The 23,373-nt window shown below is 41.8% G+C and overlaps 1 long non-coding RNA gene across 1 annotated transcript; it reads left to right on the top strand.

Annotated features, from left to right (window-relative positions):
• The first annotated feature begins 10,591 nt into the window (after nucleotides 1–10,591).
• LOC135279505 (uncharacterized) lies at nucleotides 10,592–22,882 on the top strand. Its single transcript, XR_010346731.1, has 3 exons — nucleotides 10,592–10,676; nucleotides 22,565–22,632; nucleotides 22,734–22,882. It is a non-coding gene; the product is annotated as an uncharacterized LOC135279505 (long non-coding RNA).
• The last annotated feature ends 491 nt before the right edge of the window (nucleotides 22,883–23,373 follow it).

Genomic DNA, 23,373 nt, shown 5'->3' with positions numbered 1-23,373 from the left:
ACCAAAGACTGATTTGTGACTGCTCTTGACTGTAGGAGTGATACATCTTTCCATAACATAATTTTCACCATGAAGTTGTCCTATATCACTTTAATTGCCAATCACAGTGAAATGAGAGACAGTAAATTATTTGCATAGTCTGCTGAAATGGTAAATTGCAGGAACCAAGGGTCCCTTACAGAAATGCTTAAATCACAGAATCATACATCACAGAGTTGGATGGGACCCTAAAAATCACATTTCCACCCCTGCCATGGCAGGGACACCTTGCACTGTCCCAGGCTGCTCCCAGCCCCAGTGTCCAGCCTGGCCTTGGCCACTGCCAGGGATCCAGGGGCAGCCACAGCTGCTCTGGGCACCCTGTGCCAGGGCCTGCCCACCCTCACAGGGAACAATTCCTCATTCCCAATCTCCCATCCAGCCCTGCCCTCTGGCACTGGGAGCCATTCCCTGTGTCCTGGCACTCCATTCCCTTATAAAAAGTCCCTTTCCAGCTTTCATATTTAAATCTTCACTAAGTTTCTTAACTTAACCTGAACTTAAACTAGTTCCATGAGGAGTTTGCATGTTTTCCCTGATTATGATAGAATTATTACATTATATGTCAGCATGTAAAAGATTATTTTTCTTCTAACATATATTTTGCCACCCAAAGAGCACTGACTTAGCTATTTTTACAGCACAAAATCTATATGCTTGTTTATGAGCAGTGGATACAATAATAAGCTCCACTTCTGACTCTAAAGACCTGCAGATCTAAAATCCTTTTCTATATAACAGCTATCCACAGTGGTAGACACTAAGAAGAATAAGGTCATACTTAGCTAAGGTTTATGAGTGCAATTTCCTATCTAAATGAGAAAGCATTTCCATTTGAAGGCAAGGGGCTATTATTATGGACTCTCTTACTGTTTTTCCTACTTGCTATTATAGGCACTCTTCAGCTAATGCTTCCAGTGCATTCACTTACAAATGCAGTTCAGGTCTGCAAAACATCAAAGCCATAATGACACAATCTTTTTGAAGTCTTTTATCAAGCTGCTGAGGTTGACCTATTTAATTGTGCAGCCTAAGATGATCCGGATTGCCTGGAAGAACACATCCATGCTCTGAGGGGTTTGATTTGTGCCCTGGAACAAATCTGGAACAGTTTACACAAGGTCACAGCCTTAGCAGGAGTAAACTGGTGATGCTCAGTTGAGTTAGAGACAGTGGTCATGTTCCAGCAGCTCGGGATCTGTTAATCCTCCAGAGAAGGCAAACAGATTCATTGCACGTGGTTTTCCTTGCTGACATATTTTGGAGCGTTCAGGACTTTACCACAGGGCTACAGTGCACCTCACAGGTGGTATTTGTGCCCATGGTGAGTGCTCATAGAGCTGGTACCAGAAAGCAGCTTCCTGTGGTGGCCTCTGGCAGAAAAGTACTATTGTTCATAATTTGACAAAATGTAAGTTTCATATGACTTTTTTTTGGGAGCAGTTTTTTATTTTCATGCAACAGTTTGCAGTGTGATCAAAGCATGAAGAGGATTTGTATCTGAAGCCCGTGCAGCATCCCAAAGGGTTGTAGCCACAATCAAGACTTAGGGTCTACAGTTTGTCACTTCAAATCAAACTGAACTTGGATGTCTGCCACAGCTTTGATCTCAGTCCAATTGTGGTTCTCTGCAATCCTTCAGGGAGGTTTCACAAAGATTAAGCATATCCGAATTCACAAAATTAGAGCAGATTTTATCAGAATTAACAAACCCAGTGCAGAGTTCTCTGAATGGAACTGAAGGCATGAGAATCATCTACTTGAGCTGCTGACAGGAAGAAAATTGATCTCAGTCTATCTTTACAGTCCAGAGCAGAGTCAAATGCCTGATAGATTGGGTACATTGGCAACATACATCATTGCTCAACTGATTTTTTGTCTTTTTAATGAATATAATGTTCAAGGAAAGCGCAGGGATTTATAGCCCTTATTCATCATCTCAAATTTCAGCCAGGTTCAGCACAGAACAGAGGATACTCACAGCCATCTGATGGCTATTGAAGTGAACTGAATCACTGGTCATAGAATACCCACAGCCCCAAAATCTCATTAGAGGAATTTGGACAGACACATACAGAGTGATACAGAGGAATCCAGAGACGACAAAGATGTTTTTTTGATTTGTCAGATGTAATTGTCTGCAGTGAATTTGTATGCATTTTTCAAAAGATTTGCAACAGTTTAGCAAACTTGGAAAAGAACAATAAAAGCCAGATGTGCATAAAGGCTGGCTTAGAGGGACAGAACAATTCTTTATACTTTTGGCTATTGTGGCAAGAAAGAAAGAGAAACTTTCCCCACAATAAAGCATAAAATAACTTGGAGTGATGGTCTGACTTTATAATGGCAAAGTTATGAATTCAGTCATGGAAATATTTTTTTTTGATATGTAACTTTACAAATCAAAATAATCCATTGGGCTCCTAAGGACCACTTTTGCAAGTGAAGTTTAAAACATGTAAGATCAATGTGTGTATTAAGCATTTTTCTAATGTTATTTTTATTCTTTCTATTCCCCATATAGTTTACCAGCATGTATGTGTATTTGTATATTTTAAACTGGAATTAATTCACCACAGACTCTCAGTATTTTATTTCAGAGCATCTTCCTCAGACATTTGGTTTTTTGTAAGGTGAAGGTTACACTATATTGCCTCTATGTATTGGCCCAACCAGTATTTGGCAAAGGGGTTTCTCTTATAAACAAAGGGAAAACACAGGAAAACAGTTCCTTGACTTCCAGGAACAGAAGATGAATGCAGAGGACCCAAATGAGGTTTATATTGATCTGGCAGAACATGAAATCAAAGGTAAGGACAGAAAATGAAGTGAGGAGGGTAGTTGTTCTGAACTTTGTAGGCTGTGATTAAATTGTTATTGAGCACTGGAGCAGGCTGCCCAGAGAGGCTGGGGGATCTCCATCCTTGGAGTGCCCATCCTGGGGCTGGACACTGCCCTGAGCAGCAGGGCTCAGATGGTGCTGCTCTGAGCAAGGAGGGCTGGGCTGGGAAGCTGCTGCAAGTCCCTGCCAGCCTCCTCTCCTTTATGATTTTATGGAATGCAGTGTCTGTGTCTGAGCTAAGATTTCCAGGGATTCAGCATTAGCCTTGTTGGCATCTCTTTAGAAGAGCCATCAGTTGCCATTTCTGCCACCCAGATTTAGGAGTTCCCATGTTCCACTCACGTCTGATCAGTGTGAATCTGTAGCTTACACTAAAATCTTTCCTAGAGCTCAGGTTTTTCAGTGTGAGGGTCAGTTTTAATGGGTGATGTACTCAGAGGCAGGCACAGACCAGCACCTCTCTCTGTTGTATCCTCGAGCTGAAAACATTGGGTACTACCAGGGACTGCCTGCAGGACAGGCAGGAACTCTTGCAGCAGCAGCAGCAGAGGACTTTCATTTGGCTGCACATATCTGTGGGTATATTTAGATAGCACTTGCTCAAAGGTGTGTGCAGGCTGCCCTCCTGTCCCACATCCCCCTCTGAGGAGCATTCCCAGTGTGGGAATGGCACAAGCCCAGCTGCCCCTCTCAGAGGGATGCTCACAGCCCTCTCCAGGACACAGGGCATGCCAGGACCTCCAGCCCAGTCTGACCTGCCAATGAGTGCCCTGAGGCCACAGCATGCCCTCAGACTGCCAGCTGTCTGTCAGTGGGGTGATTCATCACCACAGCCACGCTCTTCAGTCAGGAGAACTCGACAGAAGGAGTTACTCTCCAGAGAGGGGACAGTTTACTTTTGCTGCTGCTCTCCTGGGGCTGCATCCCTCCTGGGGCATTCCCAGCTTGCAGGCAGAGTGGAGTTTGTAACAGTAAGGAAAATTCTTGCTTTGCAATAGTTCATTTTAATCTCTTCTTCCCAGTGATCTTCCTATCATGATCTAAGTAGTGAAGAGTGTGCTGCTGCTGCTTGGAACAGAGGGAAGATGAAAGGTCTGTGTACCTACAGTTTTTGTCTAGTTAGTGAGGTGGATGGGTAGCAAGGCAAGGACAGCAACTGCCAAGGAGAGAGAGAAGCACTGTAACTAAAACCAAATCAGTAACAAATTCACAAAAGTCTGAATTTACTGTTCCAGTCCCTTGTTGTTTAAAGGAAAAACAAAACTGACAGAAGTCAAGACTCCTCCGAGATCTTTAGGAAACCAGTGGGGGCAAATTGCAGCATGATTTTAGGGGCCAGAGGTGTCCCTGCACATTTTAAAAGCAGATGCACTTGGTGAGCTAGTAAGATGCTAATTCCTGCTTTCTGTCACTTCATTCAGACCCTCAAGGCATGTGTCTCTCTTCTCTCCCTATTTATATGCAAGCAATTTAACTTCAGGTGAATTGTGAATGATTCTGAAGGCCAGGGACTGATACAGGCAGGGACTAATAATCCCTTAATTCTGCCCTTTTTGGTGTGGGGCATAGCCTGATGCTCTGTTTATTTTTACTGTTGAAATTGTGAGGCTGCAGTGCTCTGACCTCGTGCATTGTCTCTCCCAGGGATCTCATTTTGACTGCTGCCTTGAGGTTTCAGACAACCTGAAATTTCTGTTTGAAGCAGACAGAGTTTTGAGGTTTTTGTTAAGAAAGCACACTTTTCATCAAGACCCAAAGGACAGAGAGAGGATTTTTTACTTATACTTTCTTTCAGATCCCATGAGTGAGCAGAAATGAATTTCTTGTGTGGCTGTTGATTCCTAAGTATTAAGTATTCGTGCTGAGAAACCTTTTGCAGGTTTCACTTTGACAGCTGGCTTCTGAGTACCCTTGCTCATGCCATGGAAAAAAGTTCATATTGATATTGCATTTGATGGCTGTGGCTTGTGATATCTCCTATCCAGCTGGATCCATCACACAGGATTGTACCCTGCTCAAGCCCTGTCAGCTCAGAGGAACGTCAGGCGTTCTGTCCATTCCTGTTTCTGCAGCGGAACTCCATGATGGCTTTCTACTTTATTCCTTTGGAGAGCCAAAATTCAGTTAGTCTTTGGTTGCTTGGTGAATGATTTTATCCAAGACACCATTAATAATAGCTAAAGTCAAACTGACTCGAGTGTATTCCCTGCTGAATGTCTGTTAAAGACAGGAGGTTAAAGTAAGGTGCAGAGGACAATTTCATTTTGTAAGTGAGAGAATTAAGCAGGTTATCTGCAGTCCCTTTTCCTTTCTTTTTCTATATCTTTAGACTTTAAAGTGCATAAGCCAAGCTTGTTTCACAGATGGGCAGTGTAGGAGGTCAGAGATGGCTTTTAGCTAAAAGCATGATGTATTTTTGTGAAGACTTTTATGAAGAGTTTTTGCTTATTTCTTTCCAACCATAGGGGACTGAGCTGACTAGGCAGTTCAGAAAATCATTCTGAAAGAATAAAGTTTTGTGGTCTGTTCCCAGATGGTTGCAAGTGTCCCATGTGGCAAACATTCAGGATGTTTCTTTTTGCTGATAAGTTTGTATTTTTATTCTGATTTTACAAGCTAGCACAGTAGCCACTCATCAGTGAGGTTTTTGTAACATCCAAATAAAGCACAGATGTGTTTTAATCCCATTTGTAAGGATAGGGACTGAAAGGTTTAATCAACATGCAGAAGATCACAAGGGAAATCAGAACTAAAGCCTGAAAGGTAACCTAGACTTCAGTCTAAAGACTCCAAGCACAAGATCTCTTCACTTCAGTCTCTCTCCTCTGTAATTATGAAGTGGGAAATCCCAGAAGGATGCCAAATCCTATCTGAAGTATTTTAAAAAGTAAAGCACATTCTGAATAACATTTTGCATATCCCTAAATCTCTACAACAAATTGTTGAGGTGAAATTTCCTAAAACATTTGTGTGAAATTGCAGGCTCTGCAGAAGCCAGTAAAAATATTCACCCTGTCCCTAACAGAGAGAAGTCAATGTGTCATTATGGATAAAGCAAATGAGGAAGGTTTTCATCCTCTTCACCTGTGTAAGTCAGGCTGCAATGAGCTTCACAAGGGAGGGAATGTGGCTGGTGGCTCCAGACAGCGAGGAGACATTTATTTCAAGTCACAAGAGCCAAGAAACTGTAAGTCCAAAGCCCAGTGGGATATTCTTTCATCCTAACTACTTGTGCAGTGCCTGTCTTCAGCTGCCAGTGACCTTGGGTCTCTCACTGGGGCCTTTCTGGCTGGCAGCAGTAAGAGACAGAGCTTATAGAATAAAATGTACCAAAAAAAAAAAAAAAAAACCCAAACAAACAAACCACAAACCCAAAACAAAACAACAACAACAACAAAAAATAACCAAACAACAAAAAACAAAGATGATAAGAAGAAATCTATTTCTTCCTTTAAAACATTGGGACCTTAAAATTTCTGAAAAAACATGTCACATTTTGTATCAAGGAATAAGACTGTTCTGCAGATTAAGGGACACAAGATGATAAACTAGTGATACATTTCAACAGCAACGAATTTTAGGGTGAAAAAAGACAAAACCAAATTAGTGCTGATGACATTAACACTCCAGCTGAACACAGTGCTCCACAAGTCATGTAATTGCTTTGCTACATTTTAGCCCTGGCAATTTAAAAGACTAAAGTTTTGCTGTAACTAAGATTTTGAATCTAAGGAGAAACTACAGAAAAGACATTCAAAGATTTAAATTCACAGTGAGTACTGTTGGCTGCATGCTGGATTTTGAGGATTTTCTGGTTTATATAAAGCTAGCAAAAATTCTATCAAAAACTTTTCCCTTCCTAGAAAAAAAAAAAAAAAGGCAGATTGTTTCCTAGCAGAGCATAAAAGAGGGATTGCTGTGTTTTCTATTAGAGCCACCAAGGCAGGTTGCACAGAGGACAGTAAATTTTGCTCATGCTGTGCAGACATTTTGAACCAGATGACAAGTCCAACAGCTTGGATTTTCTGGAAGGTGAGATTTCAGTGGCTCCAAAGGAAAATGAAAAAGCAAGATTGAGGGACACCAAAGTGAAAGCCACTTGGATGAGTGACAAACACAAATCAATCAGGTTTATTATGGCCTGTTTCTCCTGTGGAATCCTGGGGCCAGGAAGGCAGGGTGCATGACAGGTATATCCAAAAGTGTCAACAAATCTACTGCCTTCATCTCTTGTGTGTGTTCCCTCCCCACAGAAGCAGTGCCAGCACAGGAATAGCCTGTCTGCATCATTGGTGGCATATTCTGGGAAAGCAAAGGCACTGCCCTGGCACATCTCACTTCACTTTCATCTCATTGTGCCATATGGTGGTGGCATTTTAATTCTGTATTTCAATGCAATGTTTGTTGCCTCTGCCCCCATCATCCAGACCCCCTTGTGAGATTTGTGGTTGGTGAGGAGGAGGTTGGACTTAGGAAAGAAGGTGGGGGTGTTCAGCAGTGGCCTCAGTGCAGTGGATGAGGTGCCTTGGCAGTTTGATGGGATGAGGAGCAGCAAAAGGAAGGCTCAGGTGGAGAGACGCAAAGAAAGCAGCAAGAGGTAGAATTTTTCCTAGAGAAACAGGTGGAGATAAGCAGAGTGGGGAAAGGTGGAGGGCTGGGCTCCTGGAACATCAGAAGTGACTGAAGAAGGGGCAGTGGGAGCAGTCCTTTGTGCCAAGAGCCTGCAGTGCAGAGGCTGTCAGGGGGAAAAACAGGACAGAAAATGCAGCCAGGCATCGCCTGAAGGTCAGCTCAGCCTTGGACACTGTTCTGTGCAATTTAACAAAGTTCCCTTTAAAGGAAGAGGGGGAGGAACAGCGTCATTAAAGGGCTCCTCAAAGCTGGGCAACTGTTTGAAGAGCCATCCATGGGTTTATTTGTAAGGAGAGATGTTATATCAAGGAGTGGGGACATTCTGCTGGCACCTGGGGCAGGAGCAGCAATCGGTGCCGGTGCTGTTCCTGCTCTGTGCAAGAGCACCAGCACCAGGGGAGAAAAGGAGTCAGCACAGGGGCTCATTCAGGGGCAATTTCCTCACCTCTCTTCACAGACCTCTGCTCAGTGACTGAATGACACTAGTGGGCTGTTCTTTAAATATATTCTTTTTCAGCCTGCAACCTCTTTTGCATTACACAGACACATGAAAGCAGAGAAATTAAAGGCTACCTCTTCAGTAAGAGACACAAAAATAATCTTGTTGTTGTTCATGTTTTACAAAACAATACAACTTCTCACCCCATTGGACAACTGCACCTGGAGTCTGAATTTTATTCAAACCAGAATAAGTCAACCTTAAAAGCAGCAGGAAGACATGTTCCCAGGATATCCATATATTTTAGGGCAGAAGGAACCTCAGGAAGAACATTAAGTTTCATAATTTGTACAAAATCTTGTATGTATGATAGAATATTCTACAACTCTTGGCTCTGTGTTGGAAGAACCTCTAGACTATAAGTTGGACTTTTCTTTAGATAGGCAGTGCAAGTTCAGTTGTATGCTCTGGGTGTTCTTTCTGCTGGGTTTGTTGGAGCAGGGAATGCTCTTTAGAGGAGCACATATGTTTTTTTACTGAGAGGAATTTTCTGTCGCTGCAGAAATGTGTTCTTTGCACACCCTCTTAGTCTTTCATTCCAGCCATTGGTACAGAGGAACCAATAACTCTGCTGGGTTTCAGCCAGTGTGGTGAATTTAATTTTCCATCACTGGACTGTCATTGCAGAGTTTCAAGGTAGTGTAACATTCCATAAAATCAAGCTGTTTATTATCTAGCAGAAATGAAAGAGCTTTGCTTTTCTTTATTCTGCCTTTTTTTCTCCACTTTGTACTAAGTGATAATATAAAGCACATTTTGTACTTATTTCAGGAACGCATGTTTTTGTTCTCCTGTGATGCTAAATAAATCTCCAAACATTAACTGTCCCTAAAATATTTGGGGGGGTTGCTTCTGCTTAGAATATAGACTTAGTCAACCCCATGGTGAGCAAATAATCTTTTTGTTATGTGATGAATCTGCAGGTCCTTCATGACAAAAGATCTCCTAAAGCACCAGGACCAATCCTTTAAGTTAAGAAACAGTATATCAATAAAGGTCAGTGTGACAATGTGATTTATTGAAATGCTGTGCTGCTCCTAGCAGTTAGTATTTTATATTATATGATACACAGCAGGTGTTTTTCTTCGTATTTGGGTTCCCCACTGAAACCTTGTCCAACCTGTTTTATTATTTATTGTTGCCTTTTAGAGGTGAAAGAAGCCAATTTATTCAGCTTTCATAACCATTCCTAAGAGGTACAAAGAGGTTAAGGACTAACAGGAAAAATCAATTGGTTAATAAAATAGTTAATTGACTAAATGCTCCTTCCAGGAGGCCCTGAATGCAGACTGTGCAGAACCAAAGGAAGTTGCTTTAATTATAATGGCACCTCACTGCATAAAAGCCTGCACTGCAAACAAGGATTTCAGACCCGAGTGAGCTTGCTCTGTTTGTATGGTTTACACATGGAACAAACCCAGGTACCAGGTATACAGTTTTTAGTATCCATTTTTCCCTTTTATGGTCATGACAGATGACAAGGAAATGACAAAAAATGACAAGGAAACTGAAAGATCATTCATAGATTTTCACTTTAGATCTAGGAAGATTTTTAAGATAAATGTATAAAACACTGACAAACAAATACTTCCCAATTCTGCCTCGTTCTGCTGGATTGTCTGGCAGGATTTTTAAAATTGGTTTTATGGTTCTGTTACTTATGAAATCCAGGATTTTTAAAAGGCACAGGGAGGTGGGGAGTGACTCACTCTCTTTAACCTCTTCTGAATTCCTAGGAGAACTTCCAGAATTAGATTTGGGCACAGTAATGCCAGGCTCTGAATGCCTCTCAGAAAAATACCTAATGTCTTCAGCTTGCTTTGGTGTGCCACAGTCACCACCCAGTGGGAGCCCCTAACAACTGAGCTCCCCTCATTTCCCTGCCGTGTTTAATGCAGCTTTGAGCACGTTTTAAACCGTGATGTCTAAGGGACACCATGAAAAGCTCAAAAGATACAGTAGGGACTGTCACTTTTTACCCATACTTGTTGCATTGTACAGTATGGTAAATGTTAGAAATCAGTATTAAATGGAAGGAAGGAAGGAAGGAAGGAAGGAAGGAAGGAAGGAAGGAAGGAAGGAAGGAAGGAAGGAAGGAAGGAAGGAAGGAAGGAAGGAAGGAAGGAAGGAAGGAAGGAAGGAAGGAAGGAAGGAAGGAAGGAAGGAAGGAAGGAAGGAAGGAAGGAAGGAAGGAAGGAAGGAAGGAAGGAAGGAAGGAAGGAAGGAAGGAAGGAAGGAAGGAAGGAAGGAAGGAAGGAAGGAAGGAAGGAAGGAAGGAAGGAAGGAAGGAAGGAAGGAAGGAAGGAAGGAAGGAAGGAAGGAAGGAAGGAAGGAAGGAAGGAAGGAAGGAAGGAAGGAAGGAAGGAAGGAAGGAAGGAAGGAAGGAAGGAAGGAAGGAAGGAAGGAAGGAAGGAAGGAAGGAAGGAAGGAAGGAAGGAAGGAAGGAAGGAAGGAAGGAAGGAAGGAAGGAAGGAAGGAAGGAAGGAAGGAAGGAAGGAAGGAAGGAAGGAAGGAAGGAAGGAAGGAAAGTTGCTTGTGCATTTCCTGCCCCAAGAGGCTGAGGCAAAGCAAGGGAACCTGGGATCTGAGTGAGAGCCTTTCCTTGGCTTGCCCTCCCCATCCCTCATCTCTGGAATGAGGAATCTGCCATAAAACATTTCAGTGGTGAGTGATGAGGTTGCCTGACTGAACACTGAGACGAGCAGCCCATGATGAGGCACACAAGGTTGTAGGAGATCTGGGGTTAGTGAACAATCACAATAACTGAGTTGACACTCAAATAATGTCTGCAGAGTAACAGAACAAGAGGGTCACTGATTGATTAATGAGCTGCTTGGGGGACAGAAGAGAGCAGTTTGAAATATGTTTAGAGCAGGATATGCACAAACTATTTACATTTTCCATCCTTATATACAGCTCCCAGTCTCCCTCCCATGATGGTGTAGCCCACTCTGCCATGCATTTTTTCCTCCATCCTTTAAAATTTCCTGGCATGAGGGCTGCTGTCCTTGTCTGAAAACCAGACAAAGCTACTGGTGGAGTATTTGAAATCACTCCAGCAGTTAAACCCCTGGTTCTGGGAGCACCTCTGTTATTCTCACATACCATGGCAGGGCCAGGGCAGGAGTAGCTGAGCCATCTCTTGTGACCAGCACTGTGGCTGGGATTCAGAGGGGAAGCTGATATTCACTCCTGCTGAGCACCATCAGTCCAAGAGACACCAGGGGAAATGCAGTACTCAGCCCTGGTAATGCTGGCAACATAATCTTCTGGGCCAGTTTGACATTTAATTTAAAATATTGATGTTATTGCATATCTGCTTATCAACAAAATGCCTCTTGAGGGTGAATTTCCTTCAGTCCAGCCCCAGAATGGGGCCCTGCTTTACACATGTCACAGTCCCCCAGCCCAGTTACACACAGTAGCATTTCCCAGCTCCCACATCCCCACTGCACTCCCCAAGGGGAGTTCAGGGAGCCTGTCAACCCCCTCCAGATTTAATTGGAATGTATTAAAAGCAAACCTTGTGGTTTCAAGGAGGTGAGTTGTGCTGAGTGTTGCCTTTGCCTGGAAAGAACAAGTGGCACAGGTTGATAAAGGACACACTGTGCAGGGCTGGGTGCAGCACGACCTTCAGAGCTGCCTCGTGGTGACATTCAGACAGCAGAGACATTCAAACACTTGAGGTTAAAAGAAAGGGGACTTTGATTAACAGCAAAGTAATGCATTGAAATTCCAAATCATGTAGGAGTCTGTTCAGGCTACAATTTGTCTTGTTTGTTTTTAATTTGAGATTCAATGTCAATGCAGGATTTTTAACTCTCTGGATATGGCTCTTTATGCATATAATTCTCTAATTTAATTGTGATATAATCCTCAATTTTATTAGGAGTCAAGTTAAAAGGTAGCAGTGTGTTATTCAGAATATTACCTTCACTGGCAATTTGAGCGAGCATCATGGCCTGGGAGCTGCTTTTCTGAGGAGAAAGTGTATCTGCCTGTGTTGTGGGCAGCACCATCAGGATGGAAAGGTGAAGCAAACACCAATGTTAGACCATCACCAAGGCTCCTGAGTCACATCTCATCTGCACAGCCAAAATGGGAAGTTTCTGTTAAAGCATCAGGCTCTGAACTGCAGTGGCTGAAAGCTGAGATTTTCCTTCTGCTGTGGGAGTGGGGAACTGCAGATGGGGCAGAGAGGGCAGCTGGGGAAGTAACTCCTGAAGCTGTGACAGCAGGGTGTGACAGAGCTGCACTATCAGAATCACAGAATCATAGAGTCAGAGATCACAGATCACAGAATCACTGGGTTGGAAGAGACCTTCAAGGTCATCGAGTCCAACCCAGCCCCAATACCCCAACTAAACCCTGGCACCCAGTGCCACATCCAGGCTTTGTTAAACACACCCAGGGATGGTGACTGCACCACCTCCCCGGGCAGCCATTCCAGAACTTTATCACTCTTTCTGTAAAAAACTATTTCCTAATATCCCACCTAAATTTCCCTTGGTGCAGCTTGAGACTCTGTTCTCTCAATCTGTCAGTGCTGCCTGGAAGAAAAGATGGACCCCCACCTGACTACAACCCCTTTCAGGGAGTTCTAGAGAGTGATAAGGTCACCCCTGAGTCTCCTTTTCTCCAGGCTGAGCAGCCCCAGCTCAACCATCAGCTCTGCAGAGCCAGCAGTGTCACACCCAGAACTTCCATGGGCTGTGGTCCTGTAACAATGACAAGAAATCAATTCTAATTTTAATTTTACTGCTCTAAAAAGCCCAGTGACAAACAGCTAGTAAAAGATTTTCTGAAAAGGGCTGTTCACATCCTTCATTATGAAAATTGAAATCATGACAGGCTCTGCTGGGCATGGTCTTTTGTTGCACTTCAGTTACCTTGGCCCAAAAAGTTGCAAACAGTGCTGGCTTGAGATGTTAAACACCAAAATCTTTCTCTTTTTTCAGTGGCTTCCTTGTCCACAAAATTCATGCACTGACATTCTAGGACATGGTACTAAGGGAACTGCTTCGTTCAATTTTGATCCCAAACAAACAGCTTGAGATTTCACATTGGATAATTGGGCTTTACCTGTATTTTAAACAAAAACCCTTCTCCTTTTATAAACTGCTTGAGTTGGGAGACATGCAGAGCTTTTGCTGAAAGAAATGCATTAATCCTTTTAAGTTTGATAAAAGGTTCCTTTATACCATACTGTATAGTTTCCTGCTGTGGGCCACATTTGTGTAGAATCTCCATTTGTGGGGAAAGAAAGATATAGACTCCTTCTAATGGCTTGAAGGAAAGACTGATAAGGGAAAGTGCTACACACCTGCACTTGAAAATGGAAAAGATCCAGGGGAGCTCTACTGCATTAATTGGAGTTAATGGATATGGTCTGTCCATTTCCTTTTTATTCCACAGGTGTGCCCCCAGGAGCTGTAGGTGCTCACCCTTTCTTTGAGGCTGGTGGTGTAGGAAGCCCAAAATTGATCCTTGCAGGGACAAGGGAGGCCCTGCCATGCCCTGTTTGCCTTGCTCTGCTGCTGTGTCACTGCAGAGGCATCCTGGGCTGGACAGTGACATGGAAGGCATTGCAATAATCTGCTGCCAAGATACAAAGAAAAATACCTGGTCTCTTTTGTTTCAATGCTAAACTGGTCTGGATTTATTTTGGCATTTCTGGTATTTTGTTGTTATGACCAGACCAGTACTGGGCATTGCTGTGCAAGCTGACATTCAATCTTCCTGACTCCCTGTATCCCACACATCAACAGTGACCAGTGTCTAGCCTTTTAGACTACTGATTGATCAGCTATAATTATTATTATTATTTTATTTCACTGTCTCTTCTTGTTTAGAATACCCCACTTTTACTAACCAGTGGAATAAAATATTTTGATTTTCACTTTAGACAAGATGTGTACAGAAGCTACAGTAGAACATGGTACAGATCTTCCAGGCACAGAAACCTTTGTACTGCATGTTGAGCTTGTATCTGCACCCAAATTCAGTCACAAAAACACTGCAAGCCAACCTTTTACAGATAAGTTATATTTTACATTATGAATTGATCTAATAGAAACACCAAACTTCTTGTTATAGCACAAGCAGGGAATGAGATCTCTGTTCTTGGGTGTTGTAGAGCATTAGGCAGCTCATAAAAATGCCAAGGAAAAGGTCAAAGAGTGAAGTGTTGGGAAACAGTGCTGGCCAAAATGTCCTCTCCATCAAACAAGCTGAACCTAAGCAGGTGCCTGCTCTGCCTTGTTCAGAGCTGGTGCAGCCCCTTCTCCAGCTCCTGTTGCTGAATGGGACTCCTGGAAAAAACATCCCTGACCATTCCATCTTTTTTCATGATGGGCTCCCATAAATTTCCTGCAGCCTCTTAGAACAAACTCCATCCAATTTAGTTAACCTTTCTGCTGCTTACAGCTAGTACAAAGCATCTAAAAATCTGTTCCCAGCTGCATCCTGAGGCAGGAGATCATCTCTGAAGGCTTCTCCAGCACATCACGTGTGTTCCTGTGCCACCAGCGTGGTCAAACCTCAGCCTCACACGCACAGAACGGGCAGCCACGCCACAAAGTACTGCCCCTGTAACTCAGTTTGGCCAAAATTACACCTGGTCTGGCACATCCCCTTGAATGAAGCTTAGAGTTGAAGGGAAGCTCGGTGTTTTTTTGTACAAATATATTAAATTTATTGTATTCTAGATAAGTATAGCATTATGTACACATTCTCGCCCCCCATTAAATGGCTCCATAGCACTATTTACGAAAAAAGGGGAACTGTGACGTCATAAGAAAACAACAAACAGACAAATAACAACATGCCATTGTTTATGCATTGGGGGATGGCTGGCACAATAATTAAATCAGAAAACCCTGAGGATCAAAAAGGATTTTTTAATGTCTATTTGGGGAATAGTTGGTATCTCAGAATGCCCCAGGAAGCTCAGCTGCTACCAGTTTCCACATGTGTTTTGGGTGAAAAAATTATCAGGCAATATGGAAAAATTTCTTCTTACTTTTTTTAAAATGTAGATGGTAAGTTCATGTGAGCTACATCCTGTTGGGAAAGTATTATGTAAAACAAAAAAGAAGTGATGGTTTAAGTGTTTGCAGAAGGCAGGAGAAGCATTAATGACAGGCATCAAAGCCTGTGGTGACAGTGCCCAAGAATTTATAAAGAACCTTTCAGGTGGATCTTTAAATGCTGGGAAATCTGCATTTTGGGCATCTTCAGATACCCTCAGATGGTCTGTAAGTACACAAAAAGTGTCATTCCCTTCATAAAGTGAAATTGCATGGAAATATTTCTGAGGTGCCTCATCATACACTGAAACCAGATGAACCATGAATATTCACAAGGACCATTTTAAAGACACCTCCAACTCACCAGAACTCCCTGGGACCCACCCAAAAAAGGTGTGGCCTCCTGCCTTTAGGAGAAATGTCCTTTCTCCAGCGATATCAATCACGCTGACTTATGTTGTTTTGAGTGTTGGATTCAGCCCTCCTTAGCAGCACAAAACAATTCAGTCCTTGAAGGTGATGCTAACAGACTGATGGCCTTATCACTGAGATTGCAAAGTTCTGGCTGGAGCTGCTTTGAACCTTTTCCCTTTCAACCTTTTCGGTCGAAAATGTGACTTCAACAAAATAAAATTAAAATTACGCATGAAAAAGTCCATTTTATCAAAATGTGATCCATGAGGGAAAGCGAACGAATTTCAAAAGCAATAAGCTGGCTTGGAGTTTAAAGGGGTTTTTAATTATTAAAACCTTGCGGGATATACATTTTTGCACCATTCATTGAACTGTGGGTGCAATTTATTTAATAGGCACACATTTTACTGGGCAACTTACACCACCAGAAAAGGATTTCAAGCCTCAGCCAAGTGGAAAATCTATCCCAAGGTATCTGTGTTGCCTAGTAAACGTAGGAGATTTAAACAGTCGAGATACAAGCTGACTGTGAAAGCATCTACCACTAATGTAAAGCTATGCAGTTCTTAAATGATGCTGACAACCCTCACAAACCTTTAAATAGCCATTTCCAAGCTGGCAGATCCAAATTGCAGGAAAACAAAGTAATCACTCAAGGAATTCTTTGCAAATTAAAACAGTTCCTTCTTGTTGCTTTGTGTTTTGGAGCTTCACAAACAAGAACACAGCATCAGAAGCCATTTGCTTATTTCTTTTTGTACCAAGTACTTTTTCTGCAAAAGTAAATACTCTGTCAGTAATGAAAATAAATTGGTGGTGCATAATGCAAAGCACAAACAAGAACTGTACATTTTATTGCTGATTCAAGAAATAAATAATACATTTGTGTGTATCTTATTTTTATGTAAAATAAGACAAGGAGTTACTTCTTCTATCACCTCTGGCCCCCTGTAACTGCCTGAATGACACCTTTGTTGGGTTTGTATTTTTGTGAAAGCCTAGTGGAAGGTCACTACACCTTGTGAGATATTGTGTGCTTACAAATGATCCAGAGTTTGTGCTGCCTCTCCACAAAGGGTGATAGACAGAAATCCTTCCCAAAATGGGATCCATGCCTAAAGAAAGGCTTACAAACATAGCACCTCATGGTGGGAATGTGAAGTTTGAGAACAGCATGAACTGAGATCACAGTGGGCAAAATGCAAATCTAACAACCCAAGAGCTCCTCGGATGAAAAGAGACAAAGAGGCTGAGCCTGGTGGGAAGTGTCTGCCTGTGAGGAGAGCCCATCCCCAGGGGAGGGATGAGCAGGACCTCAGCAGGGACAGGGCAGGGGTTACATCCCTGCCCTGGTGCTGCTGCAGCCACACCACCACAGACCTGTGGAGCCTTCCTCCAGCACAGGATTTCACTCCTGGTATAAAGAAGTTAAAGTATTGGCCAAATAATACATACATGCTTGAGTAATTGAATATATTTTTGATATTCTTGTGAAGAAGGGGCATTGCTCTGTCCTGCTTTGAAGATCTACTTCCACTTCTTTTCCACAGCTGCTCCCTGGTACTAAGGTCACAGCACACCAGATTAGCAGAACAAGACTTCCACATTTATTCAATTTGAATTTTAAGAATTGTAGGCTTTGTTTCAATTTTTAAGAGCCTGCCAGAGCTCCAGGAGTGTTTGGACAATGCTCCAAGGCACAGGGTGGAATTGTTGGGGTGTCTGTGCAGGGCCAGGAGCTGAATGGGATGATACTTTTGGATCATCCAACTCTGGATATTCTATGAAAATAGCACTCCTTTCTGTGAATAACTGGTTACATCCTTGGTTATGCATATTCATACAGACACCATTAAAGCTGCAGAGGTAAAAACCAAGTATATCTTCTGAGAGGGACCAAGCTGATTTTTATTTATGCCTCAACATATGTTATACATGAGGCAAAAAATATTTGAGGGTCTGTACACGTGCTGGGAGCCCTGTCCTGGGGAGTCTTCACCTGACAGTCAGGGGAGAGAAAGCTTCCACAACTGGGCTGCAAGGGTATATCCAGGATCTTCATTGAACAAAACGATTCCAGGCATTGTAGCATATGGAAAAATAAATCCATATATTTTTTAGTCATGTCCAGTTGAGTGAAGAAAACTGTCGGTGTGAAGTGTTAAAATGGGATCAGCTGTGCTGGAACACTGTCTGGCAGGGCTAAAATTACTGGGATAATAAGCAGGAAGTGAGAGGGAGGTATTCCATCAGATAATGGATACGGGGAATATTTAAGGGTCTCCAAAACCAAAACCCTTCAGGAGCCAGTTCTTATCAAAGTGAATGATCTGGGCTGTAACATCCATGTGCAAATGATCAGTGGATAAAGTAAAATGTATCTGGCTATAACATTTTGGCTATTCCACTCTTACAGTAAGAAGAGGCCCAAGAAGCCTGGGCTCTGTGCTGTTTTCAAGCCCAGTGGGTGGCTGGGACCACCCCAGCAAAACCAGCTCAGAACAAGAATGTCAGCGACTCCCACTTCACCTTTCTCTTCTGCATTCCTGGCTGCACTCACAGGAGTTTTTGTCAGGAAGCTCACCTTGCCAGGAAGATGAAAAACAGAGAGCAGGAAGTAGGAGAGGCATTTTACGGCATGGCCTTCAGCCCTTGATTTTTGAAAGGATTCTTCCTGCAATTTATGTCAGTTTGAGTTAGAAGTGTGTGTTAGTTCTGCCCTTGAGATGTGGAGCAAGTACTGATGATAGCAAATATTCATCTCTGGCAAACATTTCACTGAAATGAGGGACTGACAATTTATTAAAGCTAATTTCCTAAGTCACATCCAAATCTCTCCCCATTCATTCAGCAAAAGCTGCAGTAGTTTAAGATAAGTACCAATACACAAACCCTTTTAGCATTATTGCTCTGTTCACTGGGGGGACTCCTAATGAAACAAATGGATTTTTAAAGATGTGCATTACAAAGAACACAGTAGCATTGGTGGGGAAGCCTGAAATGGAGGACAGGTTATTAAATTAATAATACCAATAATTGCATCAGCTGCTGTCTCTTGAATACCTTCCTAATGTGATACAAGATTTAGCCATGGGGCTCAGGGCAGCACTTCTCTTATCTCACATTTGGTGTACAGCAGATGTTACTGGAGGTACTGAGCTTGTTTCTCTTAGAGCTGGGATCCCTGTAGCTGACCTAAGGAGCAATTCAGGGCTCAGGACAGGAAAACCACTCAAGTCTGAGCCTAAATGCTCCCACAGGTCTCCCGATGCAACCCAAATTTGCTGCTGCCACTGCTAAAGTGTGATTGACCCCTAGACCCAGCAGCTTAAAGCCATCCTCTCAGGTATGTATATATTATGATACAGTACATTACCCTCTGCATTATGATGCAGGAATGACAGTCAAACATTAGGGAAACGACATGCTTGGAAGGTTTTTTCAGTGGAAATCATGTGCTGGAAATAAATTTGTTTTATTGCTGCTAGTAGTTAAAAATCTGTCATCAGTTTGGAATGGACAGAAATATGCTTCTGAGAGAATATAGTTCTCCAGATGCTGCCAGAAGAACCATTTTAAACTTTTTTGATAAAGACACTTGCAGAAACCGATGCAGATTATAGTAACAGTGATGATAAGCTAATACAAGGCTTATTTTTCTTACATGGTGACATATTGCATTTTTTTATATGAATGGGGATACAATTTGACATGATCCATTTGGCCATCTTCATTAACAGCCGAGTATGGCAAGAGAAAAATGAAACACTGCAAATGTGTAATGAAAGATAAAACAGTAGGTAACTTCTGATAAGCATATTATGGCTCATCCATCTTGAGAAACCTGAGTTTATGAACTTTTCTTCAGCAGCAGAGGCATAAGTGCTCTGACTAATAATAACAGAAGTTGAGTCCAATTGCTCCCTTCACAGAAGAGATATAATTCAAAATTATCTGAACCAATGAACCTGCTTCACATTGCATTCATTTTCAAAACTACTTTTTGAAAAGCCACATCCTGAACCTGAACATTATCATCTTCAGCCACTAATCTCCATTTCAAAAGCCCAGAGCTGAGCAGAGCAGGACCATCAGTGTAATTATTGTACATATATTTCTATTGACACTCTCCAGGCTTTTTTCAGCAAGTGGATTTGAGCTAAGTGTGTATTGTCAAGGTTGTTACCTCTCTGGTTAGTGAGAGGTGTGTAATGCTTCTTCTCAGAGAAGAACAAAAGAACAATCTCCTTGGTCTCTTGTCCTTCTAAAGGGATACACATCCCCACACAGCATTTTTTTAACCTGTATTTTCTTGCTGGAGATATAATTAACATGTCACTGAACTGTCCTTGGTGTGTCCCTTGGACTCACAATGCATCACATGAGATAAACTCAGAGTGTCACCTGAATGATTGTGAGGCTGTATTGTGTGACATTTTAAATTGAGAAGGCTGGATATGTGTGGCTGCTTTTTTTTTTTTTCCTTTGGAAGAAGAAACAAAAATCAATTTACAAGCAGCAAATATTTTCCTTCATAGTGAGGACACCTCTGGCCTTAATTTGGGCAGCTGGCCAGACAGCAGCTACTAGCTGAGATTTATAGCTGCACTTTAATTTCCTTGAGTAGTATGCACACAGATTATCCTGTATGAGCACAGATTCTGCTCCTGTGGGGAGCTGTGGTGCAGTTAATTGGCCATGGCATTTGGAGGCAGGAGAGCTGGTCTTAGTTCTGATTCTGGGACTGACTGTCACTTCAGGAAAGGCACTTTGTGTCTGAGTGTCTGAACTAGAGGCATCAATATCAGTGTGCTTTACCAATAAATGAGCAATTAAAAAGTATTAACATCAAATAACTGTGGCCAGCAATTTCATTGTAGATGTATCATTCCCTGAATATAGCTAATTATTATCCCAGTGTCAGCCTTTGCCTCTTCCCCTCTTTACTTTCATTGGCTTTGTCATTTTCTAGCTGTACTTGGATGTTCTGACTCAGCTCCTGTTAAACTCAATTTTTAAGTGGATCTGTACAGTAAACCTTGTAACACTTTAAAGGCATTCTGGGCTTGGACAGCTGGGCCAGATGCATTTTCTGCCAGGGCTGATCACAGTCCAGGATTAGGGGTATCCTTGGTGCAGCACACACAGTGCTTTGGAAAACAATGCTCCCTCAAACAATGGAACAGTTGTGGGACAAAACAGGCTCTGTGGTGTTTATTGTCTGCTTAACTGCACAGATTAATGTGATCAAATCTGCTTGTCTTTTATGGCTAGAAGCAAAATTTTTTAAAAAACAGCATCGCTGGAATAGAAATAAATATTCAGTGGGAATTTTTCATTGAGGAAAGAATGCAATTAGTTAAAAATTTTGGTGCTAGAATAAAAGGACAAAGTGTAAACTGAAGATAGGAGAGAAATTCTGTTCCCCCTGTGGCTTATGTCTTTAAGATTTTGTTTGTGTAAGTCTCATTTCATTTTCCTCTATGTCTTATGAATAAGATTCTATTGTAGGTCAAAGCCAGTGAAAATTGTTTACAGCTTGAGAAACAAGAAAATCAAAGACATAATCATTTATTAGGGCCTTTTAGTGGAATTTCTCATTTGGCTGTTGGTTCTTCATGCATTCACCACTGTGAGTGAGTGAGCTTATCTTTGTTTTTGGGAAGGACTCACTTCCTCAGGGTTTCTTTGGGCCTTTTGATTGCACTGGATTTCTTTACAGGAAAAATAACAACAACAAAAAAACCCCACAAAACAAACAAAACAAAACAAAACAAACAAACAAAAAAGCCCAAAACAAAACAAACAAACAAACAAAAACCCACAAAAGAAAAAAAAACAACAAAAATAACAAAACAAAAAAACAAACAAACAAAAAAACACAAACAAACAAAAAAAAACCAAACAACCAAAAACCACAACTCTTGGTCACACTCTGTGCACTGTCTCTTAAAGAAACTGCAACTTGCCCAGGTTCTGAGTGTGTTTGCTTTACTCTTTACAGCCTGTAAATCAAGAGCATCCCAAAATACCATCTTTGCAAAGCTATTCCAGCCCTGAATTGGCCTCATTGATAAACATTTTCCCACTTGTTGTGTACCAGTTCCCTCCTGGATGCTGCTGGAAGGACCCAATACAAGGCAGCCTGGCATGATGGTCCTTAGCATCTCTGCTGATGTTTGCCTGGAGACAACCAAAACTGGCTGCTGTGGTCCCTGCCTTGAGGTTCTTCCAAACCCTGTGCTTTAATAAGGAGGGTTGGGTAAACATTTTCCTAAAAAAAAACCATGTTTGATTTTTGCACTAATTCATGTCTGAAAGCTGCCCACTTTCCTTTATTTTCCAAAACAAGACTAAATAGTCATCAAGATTTGCTTTTCAAATTATTGTTTCCATTGAGTTGGTATTTATTATCTTAAAATTTCATCGGGAGGGATAATAGAAAATAATTTCCATTGAAATTCAATATTAATGAATTAGATGACAGTGGTGAGATGACAGTGGTTTACATGAGAGCTGGAGTGGATATCAGTTATCTTGTTACCAGGGTAAATAGTGATTTAAGAGCTCTGGTGAAGGTGGGACATAAGCAATAGTACTGAAACAATAATAGGAAAATTCCAGGGAACAAAGAAAACTTATTTCATGAGAATCTCAGGGGAAAACCTCAACAATGTTCATAACAACTCTCAGTAGAAACTCCTGTGCTGACTGAGTTTGTTGCTATAATTCCAAAGTTTTAAGTTATATGATGCAATCTGATAAAGTCCCTTTCCCACAATGAGATTTCAGACATGGTTAATTGGGGAAAACAAGAGAAGAGTGCTGGTGTGAGAGAACTGTCACATTAGCTGAATTTTTTTGCCCATCCTCTGAGCACTGAAGCCACAAAGAGGTGATCCAATGCCAGAAATAATGCAGCTGTGACAGAGGCCAGTTTCTTGATCACAAAATGTTCTTTGCAGAGATTCAGTCCCTGCATGATTCAAACCTCCCCTGACCTGTGCACTGCAAAATTACATATATATACCATATATTTTGTTGATTTAAAGTCTACCTTGCCAGGAACTGCAATCCAGTATTTTCATTGTAATTTTTATATTTTTCTAGACTTCCACGTGTCACTGAAAATTAAGTGAAACTGGAATAAATGGCTTTGTCAACAGCACAATCCTTAAGTAAGTTTAATGCTCACCACTGCCATTGGTATTCAATATCACTAGATATTTTGCCTTGCATAATCACTGATGGACATTGATTTTGTCTTTGCTCTTCACAGCACAGCAAAATGAATGTGAAAGTCAGAGTTAAATGAGTCCCAGTGCTGTCCTCCAGTCTGCTGAGAGTACGTTTCAGATGCTGAAGAACTGGCAACCAGCTCAAACCTACAGTGTCTTGTATTGCAACAATTAATGGATATGAATAGTCCTCACAGGGGGGATTCAGGTTACCTTTGAATCAACTTTAGAGGTTATGCTCCTGAAGCAGACAATGAGGTTAATGTATGGTACTTTATGAACTGAGCAATTCTCTTCTTTAAATTAGATTAAAAACTTTCATTCTTTTCCTCTCTGAAAATTATGCCAAGTCACTTGTAAAGTGTCAGCAATGCAAAGTTAAATTACTATAAAGTTTAAGGTCAGAAAAATATTATATACTTAATAGTCTGTTTTTATACTCTTAACGAAGGGGTTGGCAAAGCAATCTTTTTTCTTCTTGGTCTAGAGCAGTTTTTCAGGCTTCATTTAGGTCATAATCACATCCTCCAGCACAAAATCCATGTTGGCTGTGAGGCCAGTGTTGGGCACGTGAAAATGGCAGCCAAACACACCAGGAAAAACAAGATCTAAGTGAGAGCAACAGCTGGTCAACAGCTTTGGAGTCATGCTATACAAAGCTATATGGGACAAACTTCTTTG

Source organism: Passer domesticus, chromosome 12, assembly GCF_036417665.1.
Source record: "Passer domesticus isolate bPasDom1 chromosome 12, bPasDom1.hap1, whole genome shotgun sequence".
Taxonomy (NCBI): domain Eukaryota; kingdom Metazoa; phylum Chordata; class Aves; order Passeriformes; family Passeridae; genus Passer; species Passer domesticus.
The sequence above is the reverse complement of the archived record's forward strand: the minus strand, read 5'-3'. Positions and strand labels throughout refer to the sequence as shown.